Here is a 17887-nt window from a genome sequence, read left to right as displayed (position 1 = left end):
CTTGTGCGACCATCAAACTGAGTGGTGGCGCATGCGCGGTAAAGGTGGTAATGAGGGTGGAGATAGAAATATGACAAACCAAAAATGGGAGGAGATGGTATTAACACATGCATGGCATGTAAGGGGGTAATTTTAACTTGGCAAGCTCATATGTGAGGTGGCACGGGTCCAAGAGCCCTTCACTCTGTACCCCATATTTTTTTTTGCTTATGTGCTATTATTTGAACCAAATTATCCCTTATTTATATATTTTCTCAGCTATTCAATTAAAATTGCTGCTATCTCAAATATTGTTTGGGTTTTTTTTATGATGGGATTATTGGGCAAACATAACACAGACAGCCAAAAAAGCTCCTTGTGGGCAGAGCTGGCAGCATCAGACCCCCAAATTGTGTCCAGTGCTGCCTTGTGTAGCCCAAAATCGCCAGTGGAGGCACTGGATTTTTGTGCACTGGGATGCTTTAGAACTATGACTGAAATTTAGGAACCCCGGCCCTAATTACAATGTCTCCTTAACGGTCTGCAGCACCCAGAGCAGAACTGGGGCATTGGCCCAATCATCTCCAATTTTGCCCCATTTTGCCCTCCCAAGGCACTGCTTCCAGCCTGGGCTGCCCCTGTGCTCCAGCTGCAGCTGTAGAGCCCTCAGAGCTGCGGCTCTGCTCTCCTTCTCCTCCTCCCCCTGTGGCTTCTGTGTAGGGACCAGCAGTGGCCCAGGAAGAGCAGGAACTCCAAACGTGCTCTGGAGCCCCCTGAGGAGCCCTGGCAGAGTCAGCACCGAGTACCAGCTTTCCTCAACATGACAGGGCAATTCAACATTTCCAGAGTGGCTGTGCCAGGGCTGAAGGAAGAAAACGGAGTGAAAGGCTGAGGGTTTGCAGGAATTGCGGTGTAAAGCCACTAGAGGGGCTGCTGTGGACCCAAGACCTGCCTGGGGTCAGGTGCTGCCTTCCTTCCATTCAGGATCAGGGAGAGCAGTTGCAGGTGTTGCACAGGGCGTGTGCCAGGCCCTGGGACACTGCTACGCTGCCAGTGGGACCTGGGATCCAACCTGCTGCCTTGGCGGCTTCTGCCCGCTGCCGGTGGTGGTGCCGGGACCGATTGGTGCCCGTGAGTTTGCAAAAGGAGCGATTTCCCCTCCTTCCTCCCGTCCGAGGCCGCCATGGCCCCTGAGGGGATGGAGCTGGACCAGGGCGCCCCCTGCTGGCCGGGATTGCTCCCTGCAGCGCCCCCTGATGGCCGCAGTTAGAACTGCCACAAAAACCAACAGCCCTGAGTGGGAGGGAAAGTTCTGGGTTTCTGTTGTTTGTTCTGTTCTGGTTTATAAATTTCCCAGTAAAGACCTGTTATTCCTTTTCCTACACTTTGGCCTGGAAGCCCCACCATTTTTGAAATTAGAAAACATTTTTGACATGGGTCTTCATTCTATTCCAGGAGCATTCCCACTTTCTTGGCACATATTGCTCATAAACGAAATGTCAGCTCCTGAGCTGCAGTGTGGATGGGACAGACATCTAAAGGGAAGACAGGATCAGGGACTTGGCCACCTCATGCTCTGCCCTTTAAGCCAGTTGGGCCACCAAGGGCCCTCTCCCCAGATGGCACTTCTGCTCACATGGCCACTCAGGAGCTGGCTTTGGCAGAGTGTCACACTGTCCCCAGTGTGCCATGGCTGACAGACTGATGGACAGACGGGGCCCTTTCTCACCAAAAGCAAGGCCTGACCCACCCCTGCCACACATAGCTGTTCCAAAATGTCTCCAGACATCACACTTTTCCTGTCTCTGACACCCCACCATGTGCCATGGTCTGATCCCAACTGCTCTGGCAAAGGGGCAGGCTCCAGAACCCTCACAGGGCCTTCATGGCATTGTTGTGGGATGATCACGGGAGAGGAGGGGTTTGGGAGGGGAGAAGAGGAGGGGAGAAGAGAATCGCGAGCCTTCTGAAGGCCGCTTTGGCCATCAGAGCGAGGAAGATCCAAGGCCGTGCCAGGTTACTCTGGGGTGTGAAACATGCTGGGAGGAGTGTTCAGGGTTTCTTACTTGTTGGGGGCTCTCCTAGGAAATTGTTCTTTTTGTGACTCGTTGGACTCTGAAACTTGTTGCTGTTGCTGGTGGTTTCATTCTCTCTTGTTGCTGTTTCAGGAAATTGTTCTTCTCTCAGTCCTTTGGGATCTTTCTCCCTTCACAACAAGGTTGAGGAGCAATTTTTTAGTGGCAGCACACACAAGAGTGGGTGCCCATGGGTGGGCACCCCCAGTGCCCCCCAGTGTCACAGCACATTCCCGGAGATGTCACCGGGTTCCTGTGGTCGCCCCTGGGGTCCCCGCAGCTCCACGTAGGTCACCTGGGGATCCTGGAGTGTGGTGGCACGGGGGGACGCTGCGAGACACATGGGCTGTGGGATCTGGATGGGGTGACACTCGTGGGTGAGGTGTCCCTCTGTGTGTGTCCCCACCGTACTCACCCCCTGCTCTCCTGGTGACCATGGCGTGGGTGTACAGCACCTCTCCCTCCTCTGGGGGGCCGGGAGATCCGGGGGGACCCTGAATGAGCAAAGGGGATGTGGGGGAAGAAATGGGAGGTCGTAGCGGTCGGGGTAAAAGGGGAGAGTGTGGGTTGAGCCCCCATTCACCTTTCCTGCTGCTTCCTGGCAGTTGCAGAGGAAAGAGGGGAGGGGTGACTGTGGGATCTGAGGGCTATGACCCCTCTTAGGAATCCTGAACAGCCAAGGGGCCCTCAATTTCCCACAGGACCCCCAAGCATCCCTGAGGTCCCCCAGAATTCATGAACATCCCCAGTGCTCCCGACCAACTCAGCCTCAAGAACCCAAAGCCCGGCAGAGACAGAGACACCCAAACACCTCCAAGGGAACCCCCAACATCCCTGCAGGACCCTCCAGCACCTCCCCAAATTCTAAAGGACCCCCAGACAAGGTCACAATTCTGGGGCTGTGGGTGCTGTCTAATTGCTCCCCAACTCTACAGCTCCCTGGGACCCCTGTCTCCCCATTGTCATCCACCCATATGGTGCCAGGTCACAATGACACCCACAAGCAGATGCAGGAACAAAAGGGCCCAACCGACCCCTGCAGCCACTGCAAAAAACAGAGGGGGACACAGTGTCAGGGTTACCCATCATTCCCAGGGTCCTGCACTCCCTAGTGACCCTGTGTGTCGCCACCTGTGTCCCTGTGTCCCCATGTTTTCACTATCAGTGCCAGCTCAGGGCTGAGTGCCCAGAACACGCGGTGCCGTCCTGTCCCAGCTGGTTGGTGGCCACGTACTGGTAGGTGCCCGAATGTCCCACATTGATGGCTCTGAGCTCCAGGAGGTGACCCCAGCCAACCTCCTGCCCATTGTGCAGTCAGGTGAAGGTGACAGGGGCTGAACCCACCTGCACCTAGCAGCGCAGGGTCATGGGGTCACCTGCACGCACCTGGTGTGACAGGGGACTGGGGGTGATGGTGGCATTGGCCACGGGCGCTGTGGGGACACAGACAGGGCTGAGGGCACAGGGAGGGGCTGGCAGCCGGTGTGGGTGGGTACGGACAGGGGGGGATGGGTGTGATGGGGGATGTCGGGGATGAGGTCACACCATGGAGGGGTGAGAGGACACAGGGCAGAGGTGGGGGGACACAAGCAAGGTGTCCGGGGGCCATGGAGGTGCCCAGGCAGGAGACCCAAGGGGTCTCTTGGGGCTCCCTGTACCCATGCTAGCACTCATTGCGCACCGTGACGCAGAGCCGGGCACTGCTCTTCCACATGGCCTCCCCTTGGAGAGCACCTGGCAGCTGTAATTCCCGAGTGGGAGACCCCCACAGTGGGCGAAGACCCCTGCAGGCTCCCCACCACTTGCCCGTCCTGGTAGAACACGTGCAGGAGGGGGGCTCAGGGCCGCAGGGGCCTGGGGGTGCTGAGGCAGCTGAGAGTGAGGGGGGAACCTACGGTGAGATCAGGGGGACCTTCCAGCACTTGCACCATGAAGAGCTCAGGGAAGGAGAGGGGAGGGAGATTTGTGACCCCAAGTTCCCTGGAAGGGGCTGGAGGTGTCAGGGTGGCAGCTCTGGGATGCTCACCATGCACTGTCACTGTCACCAGCGCAGACTCCTTCCACACCCAGTATTCCACCTGGCCTTTGCAGCTGTAGTGGCCACTGTGGTTCAGCTGCAGAGGGGACAGGGACAGCTCGGTGCTATTGGAGAACAACTCCAGATCTGTCTCCTTTTGGTAGAAGGACACCGAGGTGACCGTGTTGTTCCACCAGCCCTGGCAGCACACTGTCACTGTGTCCCCCTCCAGTAGCGCCTGCCCCAGTGCCTGCAGTACCAGCCAGTCTCGGAGACAGAGAGGATTCATCACATCACATCACATGACAGGGATCTGGAGGGTCCTGGTGAAATCGGGACCCCACTGGGTCGCACTCAGTGCACCAGAGGTCATCAATTCCATCAACAGGATCCTCTCACTCTGGGATGCTCTGGGATGTCCGAGAGCAGGGGACAGGCTCTGGTAACACAGGAGGTGACCTATGGAGCAAAGACCACCAGGGGCCCTCAGGGATCTCGTGGGTCCCAGTCTGGGGACACCTAAACATCCCTCACCATTTGAGACTCTCAGGGGGGGACTGCGCCTGGTGCCAGGTCTGACACACCGGTAGGTGTCTTTCTTGGTGACAGTGATGTTTTCCTGTCCGTCCTGCACCCAGCACTCCCTGTCCTTGTACCAGGTGGTAGCACTGGCAGTCCCCGAGCCCTGGTAGGTCAGTGTCACCCTGTCCCACAGCACCGCCGGCCTCCACGGGGACTCCACAATGAGCTGGGTGGTCTGGGCAACTGTGGGTGACAGGGGACACCAGACTACCAGGGCCAGTGCAGGGCTGAGGACAGCAGAGTCGGGTCATGGCATCCCCTGAGGACTCACCAGAGAGGCTGAGGGTCTGGGCTGAAAGGGAGAAGGGACAGGGCTGGATGGGGGATGGCACTGCAGGGACAGCAGCACAAGGAATATGGGGTGTTGGGGCTGTCCCCAAAAGATCTCCATGGGGGCATTGGTGTGGCACAGATGTCTCAAGGGCAGGGACAGAGTGGCCAACCCATGCTCAGGAATGGAGACCCTGTGCTGACACTGGTCAACATCAGCAGCCCCACAGCCACATCCCCATGGCCCTGCACCCATGGTCCCATTCCATTGGCACCTGTCTCCATGGCCTATCAGCTTGTCCTCTTGTCCCTGTCCCTGCATCACTGTTTCCCTGTCCCCACAGCTGCCCCAGCCCCAAGGTTCCTTCTTCAACATCCTTGTCCCAACATCTCTATCCCCTGTCCCCACATCCCAGTTCCCCTATTCCTGAGCCCTGTTCCTGTCCCCAAAAGCCACCCCAGGACTCTGGTCACACTGGGCTCAATGCTCTGCTGACCCTGGGGACCTCAGGGGACCCCACAGCTCCCCTGTGCCCTGTCCTCTCCCCATGCCCGGGGTGTCAGGCCCGTGCCCAGGGGACTCACCCCACAGGAGCAGCGCCACCTTCCCAGCCATCCCGGTGTCCCCAGCCATGTGCACTTGCTGTCACTCATTGCTGTGGCCACCGCTCCCCTGGCTGGTGACTCTTCGGATGAAGGGGAAGGAAGCGAGGTCACGTCCGTCCCCACGTGTAGGTAGCCCTTGGTGGGGGCAGGGTGGCCACAAGCTGGGCACAGGCCAGGGACATTCTGGGATAGTCTGGGGACATGGTTGGCGATGGTGTTGCCAGGAGTGGGGGGCTCAGGGGATGTGGGGAACCAAGGGTGGGTGTCCAGGGGAATTGGGGTCTCCATGCCTAGGGGGATTCAGGATGGGAGTGCTGTGGAAACAGAGTCCCCAAGGATTTGGTGTCATGGCATGTGGGTGCCGGAGTTGGGGGTGCAGGGGAAAAAGGGGACCCTTGGAAATAGGGGTTCTGGGGGAAGAAGCAGCCCATGGGATGGGCTCAAGGCAATGGTGGTGCTGGGCAATAGCAGTTCTGGGATAGAAGTCCCCAGGGAGGAGAGACCAAGGCAATGGGGGTCCCATGGTTGGGTTCCCAGGGGAATGGGGGTGCCAGGGATGCGCAGTGGCTGGGTGGGCACCGGGGTCACAGCTCCTTCCCAGGGTGCTTCAGAAATCGGCGTGACCCAGGGCCCAGCGCTGCCTCCCTGGGGTGCTCATTTCCTGGGGAAGTATCACATGGGGGTCCTGGGTTGCTGTGCCTCTGTGCCCACCCCTGCCCTTGACTTTTTCCTCTCTTTATTTCTCTTATTTCCCTATTTTCCTCACTTTTGTGCCATGTACCCCCATCCCCAGTTCCTGACACAGCAATCCTGGGAAACACCTGAGCAAAGAACAGGTTGGGGGCACCCAGGAGAGAGGGAAGATGGGGAGTGGGGGACGCAGGAAAGGGTGGGCAGGCTGTGGGGGATGGGGGTGTTGGGCTGTGTCCCCTCAACACTTTCACTTTCTTTTTCCTAGACAAGAAGGAAGAGGCCATTTGTGCTCAGTTTCTGATGGGAAAGGGGCGGGGTTCTGTCCTGGGGGACACATCCAGGGGGTCCTGTCCTGAGAGAATCCTGTCCCAGGGGGTGACGTATCCTGGCATGGGGGGTCCTGTCCCAGAGGGTGGCAGTTCCAGAAATGTCCCTGCACGTTCCTGGCCGGGTGCCTGTCCCAGGGGTGGCACATCCTGGGGACCCCTGTCAATGCAAGGGTGGGGCCCAGCCATGCCCCAGCCCCACTGCACAGGGATGGCCATTGCCCAGCCCTGCTCTGGCCAGCGCCAGGTGACAGTCAGGACCTGAGGGTCTTCCCTGCCCCCTTGGCTTTGATTCTGGCAGATTTAGAGCTGCTGCAGAGGTGAGAATTCTGTGGGTGGAAAAAGGCCTGCCTGTGGTTTCCTCAGCCCTGCAAGAAGCACAAGACCCAAAGACAGGCCAAGCAGTGGCTCTGAGAGGGCCTTTGATGGTTTTCAGAGAAGGGCAGGCTGGAAACTCTCCCTGGAGGGGCAGCTGAGAGGGAAACAGTCCAGAAATGCAACAATTGATCACTTTGTCCCTTTGCCCAAGGGACTGAGAAAAACCACAAAACTACTGCAAGGACAACACAATCTGCTCAACAACCTGACCTGGACCCTCCTTCTTGAACAAAACCTGCAGCCCTTTGGAACCTCATGGAAAGAATGTGTGTGTTCTGGATGTGTACACCAGAAGAGAGGGGAAAGTGTGAAAATATTGAGCAGGGGCGGCACACGAGGGGCTGGGGAACAGGGGTGTCACAGCAGGAGCAGGGAGTGTCCATGCAGGGGAATTCAGGGCAGGCTGGAGTGGATTTACCAGGGAATCAGACCCTGGGGCACACACAGGCATTTCCACAGATTCCTATGCACTGTCCCAAGGATAGACAGAGCTTCTCCCCTTCTTCAATGGGAAGTCAATCAGGTTTCAGGGTGGAAATGAGAAACACAGGGAGAGTTCCTAAATATGGGTCAAGAAAAGGTTTCCTTATGGGCTGGGTTGCTGCCCAGCAGGCAGGGAATAATCCCATGGAGCTGTTGGACACTCAGGGAGATAAAGCTGCTGTGGGATGCAGCAAGAGAACCAAAACTTCTCATTTCATTGTGATTTGTTTGTGTTTTTATTGTGAGGGATTTGTTGGGAAAGCAATGGATTCTATAAACCAGACCACTATATACCTTGTCAGATTGATTTTTGATGAGTTTGTTCTTTCTTGGGAAAATAATGCTTTTGCTTTTATTCTATAGATGTATAATTTTGTCTCAAGCAATTTGGCATCAGGTGTTGCCTGAGATGGAAGAGCAAATGGGGGGACCTGACCCAGGGGTGTGTGGAGCAGGGACACAGATACTCCCAGGACAGCCCTGGGGTGGCCCAGGGTGAGGGCTGTGCTGAGCCTTGGGTCACCCCAAAATCTGAGGCACTCCAGGAAGGAGCTTTGACCCCTGTGCCCACCCAGCCACTGCCCATCCCTGGCACCCCCCTTCCCCTGGGAACCCAACATTGTCCACCAAGAGGGCAGGGGGTGAGTACGGGGAGGACACAAACAGGAGGACACGTCACCCATGTGTTTTACCCCACCCAGATCCCACAGCCCGTGTGTCTCGCAGTGTCCCCCCGTGCCACCACCCTCCAGGATCCCCAGGTGACCTACGTGGAGCTGCGGGGACCCCAGGGGCGACCACGGGAACCCGGTGACATCTACGGGAATGTGTTGTGACACTGGGGGGCACTGGGGGTGCCCACCCATGGGCACCCACTCTTGTGTGTGCTGCCACTAAAAAATTGCTCCTCAACCTCGTTGTGAAGGGAGAAAGATCCCAAAGGACTGAGAGAAGAACAATTTCCTGAAACAGCTACAAGAGAGAATGAAACCACCAGCAACAGCAACAAGTTTCAGAGTCAAAAGAGTCACAAAAAGAACAATTTCCTAGGAGAGCCCCCAACAAGTAAGAAACCCTGAACACTCCTCCCAGCATGTTTCACACCCCAGAGTAACCTGGCACGGCCTTGGATCTTCCTCGCTCTGATGGCCAAAGCAGCCTTCAGAAGGCTCGGGATTCTCTTCTCCCCTCCTCTTCTCCCCTCCCAAACCCCTTCTCTCCCGTGATCATCCCACAATGATGCCATGAAGGCCCTGTGAGGGTTCTGGAGCCTGCCGCTTTGCCAGAGCAGTTGGGATCAGACCATGGCACATGGTGGGGTGTCAGAGACAGGAAAAGTGTGATGTCTGGAGACATTTTGGAACACCTGTGTGTGGCAGGGGTGGGTCAGGCCTTGCTTTTGGTGAGAGACAGTCCATCAGTCTGTCAGCCATGGCACACTGGGGATAGTATGACATTCTACCAAAGCCACCTCCTGTGCGACGACATGAGCAGAAGTGCCATCTGAGGAGAGGGCCCTTGGTGTCCCAAGTGGCTTAAAAGGAAGAGCATGAGATGGTCAAGTCCTTGACCATGTCTCCTCTTGAGGTCTCTGTCCCATCAACTCTGGAACCCAGAAGTTGGCAACTCTTTAACTGACATTTAAATTAGAAATGTCAGCCAAGGAAAGTGGGAACATTCCTGGAATGGAAAGAAGACCCATCTCGTACATTTTTAAATTTGGAAAATTATGTGGCTTCCAGGCAAAAGTGTAGGAAAAGGAATATCAGCTCTTTACTAAGAAATTTATAAACCAGAACAGAACAAACAACAGAAACCCAGAACTTTCCCTTCCACTCAGCGCTGTTCGTTTTTGTGGCAGTTATAACCGTGGCCATCAGGGGGCGCTGCAGAGAGCACTCCCGGCCAGCAGGGGGCGCCCTGGTCCAGCTCCATCCCCTCAGGGGCCATGGCGGCCTCGGACGGGAGGGAGGAGGGGAAATTGCTCCTTTTGCAAACTCACGGGCACCAATCGCTCCCGGCACCACCACCGGCAGCGGGCAGAAGCTGCCAAGGCAGCAGGTTGGATCCCAGTGCCCACCGGCAGCGTAGCAGTGTCCTGGACTCAGGCACATGCCCTGCACAACGCCCGTGAGGGCTGTCCATGAATCCAAATGGAAGGAAGGCAGCACCTGACCCCAGGCAGGTCTTGGGTCCACAGCAGCCCCTCTGGTGGCTTTACACCACAATTCCTGCCAACCCTCAGCCTTTCACTCCATTGAGGAGGGCAGGGATGGAGCAGCTTTGGGGATACCTGGAATTCACACAGGGTCACTCCCCAGAGCTCCACAATGGCCTCAGGCAGAGCCTCTGATGGATATTTACTCACATTTCTTTCTAATTTTGTGACCAAAGTCAGAATCCAAGAATTCGTTCCATGAGGTTCCAGAAGGCTGCAGGTTTTGATCCAGGAGAGTCCAGGTGACATTGCTGTGGGATTTGCGGTAGTTTTGTGGTTCTCTCTGTCCCTTACAAAGAGGAGCAAATGATCAATTGCTACATTTCCGAACTGGTTCCCTCTCAGCTGCCCCTGAAGGTGGGGTTTCCAGCCAGTCCTGTTCTGAAAAGCACCAAAGGCTCTCGCAGAGCAACTGCTTGGGCTCCCTTTGGGGTTTGTGCTTCTTGCAAGGCTGAGCAAACTAGAGGCCGACCTTTTTCCCCCACAGAATTCTCACCTCTGCAGCAGCTCTACAGAGCCAGAGCCCTCGGAATTTGTCTAGGGTGACCCTCAGGCCTCCAGCACCTTGTGGGGGCTGTGCTGGGCCTGAAGTCACCCAAAAATCTGAGGCATCCAGGGAAGGAGATGAGATCCACAGGCCCATCCAGCCACTGCCCATCCCTGGCACCTTCATTTCCCTGGAAATCAAATCATGGGACTCCCATTCCTTATGTCCCATTTTGCCTGGGACCTCTATCCTAATACTGACCTTCCCCAGGATCTCCATGGCCCAGCACCCCTCATTCCCAAGGAACCCTCTCCTGTTCCATACCCTGAAACCCTCATTCCTGCAGGACCATGATTCTCCCAGGACCCCCATTCCCGTGGGACCCCCCCCATTCCCCCAGCATCCCCATCCCATGACCCAAAATCTCTGGAGCCCACGTTCCCCTGGGATTCCCATCCCTGAGACCCCCCAGCCCTGGGCACTCCCATTCACATAGGCCCCCCATCCCCAATGATTCCCCCTCTTCGGGACCCCCGTTCCCACAGACCCCATCCCTGGGTCCCCAAACCCACCAATCCCTCTGCTCCTGGGAACCCCATGTCCCACCTTGTCCCTACCCACCCTTGTCCCCAGGTTGTTCCCAGCCATCCCACAGCCTGTCCCCATGGCCACATCCCCATGATCCTGTGCTTGAGGCCACCCTGCCCCCACCAAGGGCCACCAACAAGTGAGGACAAGATCTGACCTCGCTTCCTTCCCCTTTGGCCAAAGAGCCACCACCCAGGGGACAGCCACACCCAGCAGCGAGTGACAGCCAGTCCACACGGCTCGGGACACTGGGATGGCCAGGAAGGTGGCGCTGCTCCTGTGGAGTGAGTGCCCTGGGCACGGGCCTGACGCCCTGGGAATGGGGAGGGGGCACAGGGGGGGTTGTGGAGTCCCCTGAGGTCCCACATGCCAGCAGAGAGAGAGCATGAGGTGACTGGAGCCATGGGGTGGCTGTGGAGACAGGAGAAGGGGGACTGGAATGTGGAGACAAAAATGTCGGGGCAAGGATTTGGGGAGGCATCAGGGGGCTAGTAGGGTGACCTTTGCCAGCATGGGGTGGCCATGGCGTCCCCAGTTCAGGGGTGTCCACAGTGTGACCCAGTGTTCAGCCTGAGCAAGGGATGGCTGCAGTGTCTCTTTCCCTAAGGGGTCCATGTCACACAAGGGCACTTTGGGAACATCCCTGACACCCCATGCCCCTGTGCCTCTGCCCCTGTCTGCACTGAGCCCTGTCCCTTCTCTCTTCCAGCCCAGACCCTCGGCCTTGCTGGTGAGTCCTCGGGGGATGCCATGGCCCCACCCTGCTGTCCTCAGCCCTGCACTGGCCCTGGTAGTCTGGTGTCCCCCTGTCACCCACAGGTGCCCAGACCACCCAGCTCGTTGTGGATCCCCCCTGGAGGCTGGCAGTGCTGTGGGACCGGGTGACACTGACCTGCCAGGGCTCAGGGATTGCCAGTGCTACCACCTGGTACAAGGATGGGCGGCGCTGATGGCAGCAGGGACAGGATCACCTCATTGTCACCGAGAGAGGAACCTACACATGTGAAAGACCTGGCACCAAGTTCAGCCCCTCCGTGAGTGTCTTAAAGGGTAAGGTTGTTTGGCTGTCCCCCGCCTGGCACCCACGGGGACCTCGAGGGCTCCTGGTGGTGGGCTCCACTCCATGGGTCACCTCCTGGTGTGACCACAGCCCATCCCCTGCTCTAGGGACATCCCAGAGCATCCCAGTGTGGGGGAACCCCATGTTGGAATTGGGCACCCCTGGTGCACTGGGTGTGACCAGGGGTCCTGGTGCCATCGGGTGTGACAGGACCTCTCTGTCCCCCAGACTGGCTGGTGCTGCAGGTGCCAGCGGGGGCACTGCTGGAGGGGGACACAGTGACACTGCGGTGCCGGGGGCTGGCAGGACAGCACAGTTGCCTCAGTGTCCTTCTACCGTGATGGGAAGAAACTGGAGGGGGTCCGTGATGAGCCTGAGCTGTCCCTGTCCCCTCTGCAACTGAGCCACAACAGCCGCTAGTGATGTGAGGGCTGGGTGGGGTCCTGGCAGTCATGGTCAGCAGCAGTGACAGTGACAGTGCACCGTGAGCATCCCCACTGCTGGAACTCTAATCTCCTGACACCCCCAAAACCACTTCCCCACAGACTCAGAGCCACAGTCCTCACCTCACCTCTCCTTCCCTGAGCTCTTCCCTGTGCCGGTGCTGGAGGGTCCCCCCGAGCCCACCAATGGGTCCCCCCTGACTCTCAGCTGCCTCAGCACCCCCAGGCCCCTGCAGCCCCGAGCCCCCCTCCTGCACGTGTTCTACCAGGATGGGCAGGTGGTGGGGGGTCCACAGGGTCCCTGCAGCTGCTGGTGCCCACTGTGGGGGTCTCCCACTTGGGGAATTACAGCTGCCAGGTGCGCTCTGAGGGCGGGGCCATGTGGAAGAGCAGCGCCCAGCTCTGCATCACGGTGTGCAGTGAGTGGGGGGATGGGCATGGGGACCCCCAGAAACCCCTCAGGTCCCCTTCCTGGGGACCTCTGTGACCCCCAGACACCTTTCTTGGGTTCCTCCACCTCTGCCCTGAGTCCCCACAACCCTCTGTGGTGTGACCCCATCCCCAACATTATCCATCACACCCATCCCCCCTTCTTCCTATTCCCACACACCGGCTTCCAGCCCCTCCCTGTGCCCTCAGCCCTGTCTGTGTCCCCACAGTGCCCGTGGCCAATGCCACCATCACCCTCAGTCCCCTGTCACACCAGGTGCGTGCAGGTGACAACGTGACCCTGCGCTGCTCGGTGCAGGTGGGCTCAGCCCCTGTCACCTTCACCTGACTGCACAATGGGCAGGAGGTCGCCCAGGGTCCCCTCCTGGAGCTCAGGGCCATCGATGTGGGACATTCGGGCACCTCTTAGTGCATGGCCACCAACCAGCTGGGACAGGACAGGCACCGCATGTTCCAGGCACTCAGCCCAGAGGTGGCACTGGAGATGACACCTGGCTCACCCTGGGTCACAGGTGGGGTCACATGGTGTCGCCAGGTGGTTTAGGACCCCTAGGGTTCAGGGTGACCCTGACACCGTGTCCCCTCTGTCCCCAGCAGTGGCTGTGAATGTCGGCAGGACCCTCCTTTTCCTGCTCCTGCTCCTGGCTGTCATCGGGGACTGTCACTGGTGGCACCGCTGGGGTGGGTGACAGGGGGGCGTGATGGGGATCCTGGAGTAAGGGGGAGGCACCAGAGTGAGGGCAGAGATCAGGGATCCATTGGGAATCAGGGCTGCTGTGGGGATTTGGGTGTCCCATTGGTGGTTGGAGCTGCTGAGGTCCCAGGAAGGTTCAGGGGCCCCGGGGTTCCCACAGTCACCCCCTCCCTTTTTCCTTGAAGCTGCTCGGAAGCCACAGGACAGGTGAGTGGGTATCTTGGGCTGGGGCTCCCCTTTTTCCCTCCCCAGACACCACCCAGACCCCCCCCTCCCCCCCAGGACTCCCCCGGAGGAGGGGACTGTGCTCAACACCCACATCATGGGCACCGAGTGGGCAGAGGGTGAGTGCAGGGGGGGACAGGGACACGTCATCCACAAGTGTCACCCCCATCCAGGTCCCCATAACCAGTGTCACTTTCAGGACCCCCACAGGTGTCTCTCACCCCTGCCCCACCTCAGGATCCACAAGTGACCAATGCGGAGCTGTTGGGACCCCATGAGGGACAGCGGGACCCCTGTGACTACGATGACGTGCTGTGACACTGGGGGCACTGGGGGGCACTGAGGGCATTGATTCCCTTCAGGGGTCCCTTCTTCCTCTTCACAGCTCCCCATGGGGCTCCTCATTCCCCCTGCCAGTGCTGGGGAAGTGCACACACATTTTTCTCTTTTATTGTACCCAAAATAATGGTTTTTGATTAAACTGTGTGAGAAACAGGACTCACTCTTTAAAATTTGTAAATGTTTAATAATGGATAAAAATGACAGCAAACAGCATGCTGGGTGGTGGGCAACTGCCAGAGGCACACAGTTAACTACAACAATTCTCCTTATGTACCTTTTCATTTTTATTTGGTAAATACATACTCAGGAGGGTTATATATATTCAAACATTCTTTCCAATTTACATATTCTGGGAATTTTTTGCTGGATTTGACTCTTGATTCATTTTCATAAAATACATGCCATACTTCGGATTAAATTTATATATTTTATGTCCTCACAAGGCCCCCCTGTTCTGTGGTTTGACAGTTCTTGATAACTGAACGGTCAGTGGTAAATTCGTCTTCTCATTCTCTCTTTTGATGTTTATTTACTTGCTACATTTCAATGTGTTCCTATCATACAGATAAGATACTCCACCAGTACATTATATGAACATTTCACAAGGTGCTATTTCACGTAATTATCTGAGTTATTCTCATAATTGTCACTTAGTTACACAAATAAAGGCATTAGCTACTTCTGCAATAATTGATGTTGTAATACACAGCACATTGTCTCTATCTTGATATTTTTTGAGTGTCTAAACTATAATATATTTATCATGCTATAAATATATATTCTACACAGGGATTAGGTTAAAAAGGCTGACAAACTGTGGTCTATCAAAAGAAGTTAAAAAGTGATTACAAACTGTATCATATCAAAATAATTTGCAATAACCAATATAGTAGTGAAAGCCAATGACTACACTGTCATTCACAACAGGGGGAAGGTGTACTGAGGAGTTTATTTGACTTCTCCTTATCCTGCTCTGATTTTGTCAGCAATAAATTCAACTCATATCTCTAATTCCGAGGCAGTTTTACCAGTGGCAGGATTTGATGACTGATCTCTCCTGGACCTTGTCTCAACCCAGGAACCCTTTGCTCAATTTTCTCTCCCATCCAGGTGCGGAGGGCAGTGAGAGAGCGGCTGTGGTGGGTGCCGGGCATCCGGCCACTGTCCATGCACGGCAAGGCAGGGAGGAGGAGGAGGGTCCAGGTCAGGCTGTTGAGCAGATTGGTGTGGGATTTGCAGTAATGCTGGAGCTCTCTCAGTCCCTTGGGCACAGGGACAAAATTATATATTGCTGCATTTCCAGACTGGTTTCCCCACAGCTGCCCCTGCAGGGTGGGTTTCTAGCCTGCCCTGCTCTGAATACCATTAAAGGCCCTCACAGAGCCACTGCTTGGGCTCCCATCAGGGTTTCTACTTCTTGCAGAGCTGAGGAAACCACAGGCAGGCCTTTTTCCTCCAAAGAATTCTTACATCTGCAGCAGCTCTAAAGCTTCCAGAATCAAAGCCAAGGGGTCAGGGGGGACCCTCAGGTGCTGGCTGCCACCTGGGGCTGGGCAGAGCAGGGCTGGGCAATGGCCATCCCTGTGCAGTGGGGCTGGGCCATGGCTGGGCCCCACCCTTGGATGGCCACTGGCTTCAAGGAGCAGGAGTTTGGGAGCTCCTTCCTGGCCAGGGCTCCATTCCCCAGCTGCTCTTGCCAGCTCAGATCCTGCAGGGGACGAGCAAGAATGGAGAAGTCTGGAGCCCCCCAGAGTTGCCATCCCCCAGGACAGGACCCCCTTGTCCAGCATGTGTCCCCCCTGGGACAGGATCCCCCCAGGACAGGAGACCCCTGGATGTGCTCCCCAGGAAAGACCCTTCCCCCCCCACCATGTGACACTCAGCACAAACGGAAAGTGAAAATGTTGGGGAGGCACAGCCAGATACCCTCACCCTTCACAGCCTCCCCAACCCTCCCTGCAAACCCCTCAGTCTTGCTTGCCCCACCCTGGGATTCCCCAACCCATTCTCTGCTCAGGGCCTGCTCAGGATCATCAAGCCACATACTCAGGGGGTTGAGAAATTGAGGGATAAAATTATGGAAATGGAAATGAAGAGAGGGCAGAGTCACTGGGTGCGTGGGGACACTGACCCAGTGTCCCTCGGAATCTGTCTGAGGCAACCCCCAGGCCTCCGGCACCTTGTGGGGGATGAGCTGGCTCTGGGTCACACCAAAATCTGAAGCACCCCATAAAGTAGCTGAGACCCACGGGCTCACCCAGCCACTGCCCATCCCTGGCACCCTCATTCCCCTGGGAAACCATGGGACCCCCATCCCTTATGTCCCACCCTCTCTGCAACCCCCATCTCAGTACTGACATTGCCCAGGATCTCCATGGTCAAGCGCCCCATTCCCGAGGAACCCCCTCCTGTTAATTCCAACCCCTGAATTCTCCCTTCCCCCAGGACCTTGGTTCTCTCCAGGACCATGGCCTAAACCATGACAGACCCCCATTCCCAGGGACACCATTCCACTGGGATCCCTCATTCCCCTGGATACCCAGCCCTGGCTCCTCAAACCCTCTGAGCCCCCCAGTCCTGCAAACCCCATGTCCCACCATGTCACCCCCAGCCTTGTCTCCATCCTGTCCCCACCCTACCCACAGCCTGTCCCCAACTTGTGGCCACCCTGCCCCCACCAAGGGCTACCTACACGTGGGGACAAAACGTGACCTCGCTTCCTTCCACTGGATTCAAAGAGAAGCCAGCCAGGGGAGCGGTGGCCACAGCAATGAGTGACAGCCACTGCACATGGCTGGGGACACTGGGATGGCCGGGAAGGTGACGCTGCTCCTGTGGGGTGAGTGCCCCAGGCACAGACCTGACACCCCGGGGATGGGGAGGGCGGGGGGCACAGGGGGGCTGCAGGGTCCCCTGAGGCACCCAATGCCAGCAGAGCCAGAGCATGAGGTGACCGGAGCCATGGGGTGGCCGAGGGGATGGGAACAAGGGACAGGAATGTAGGGACAAAAATGTTGGGGCAAGGATTTGCAGAGGCATCATGGGCCTGGTGGGGGTGACCTGTGCCAGCATGGGGTGACCATGGCGTCCCCAGTTCAGGGGTGTCCACAGTGTGACCCAGTGTCCTGCCTGAGCAAGGAGTGCCTGCAGTGTCTCTGTCCCCAAGGGGTCTATGTCACACAAGGGCACTTTGGGGACAGCCCCCGTCCCCCATCCCCCATGTGGTGCTTTCCCCAATGGTGCCACCCCCATCCAGCCCTGTCCCTTCTCCCTTCCAGCCCAGACCCTCGGCCTCACTGGTGAGTCCTCAGGGGATGCCATGGCCCCACCCCGCTGTCCCCAGCCCCATGCTGGCCCTAGCAGGCTGGTGTCCCCTGTCACCCACAGGTGCCCAGACCACCCAGCTCCTGGTGGAGCCTCCCTGGAGGCTGGCGGTGCTGTGGGACCGGGTGACACTGACCTGCCAGGGCTCGGGGACCGCCTGTGCCACCACCTGGTACAAGGACAGGCAGTGCTGGTGGCAGGAGGGACAGCACTGCCTCAGTGTCACCGAGAGAGGAACCTACACGTGTGACAGACTGAGAACCGGGTTCAGCCTCCCTGTGACAGTCTTAGATGATGAGGGGGATCTTTAAAGATCAGCATGGCCCCTGAGAGGACAGGGTGGGCTCCGCTCCATGAGTGGCCTCACATCCCTCGTGTGGCAAGGGCCTGTGACCTGCACACAGGGACATCCCAGTGCACCCCAGAGCACCCAGAGCACCCGGATGTCCCCAGTGCTATTGGCACCCACCTCAGCCCAGTCTCATCAGTGAGATGTGACCTTCCTCTCCCAGAGCCCACTGGTGCTGCAGGTGCTTGCACAGGCACTGCTAGAGGGGCACACCTTGACACTACGCTGCCGCTGCCGGCAGGACAACCATCTCACCAGGGTGCAGTTTTACTGAGAAGAGAAGGATCTCGGGAGGTCC

The sequence above is a fragment of the Melospiza melodia genome, unplaced genomic scaffold, assembly GCF_035770615.1.
Source record: "Melospiza melodia melodia isolate bMelMel2 unplaced genomic scaffold, bMelMel2.pri scaffold_48, whole genome shotgun sequence".
Classification (NCBI taxonomy): Eukaryota; Metazoa; Chordata; class Aves; order Passeriformes; family Passerellidae; genus Melospiza; species Melospiza melodia.
Note: the sequence above shows the minus strand (reverse complement) of the source record.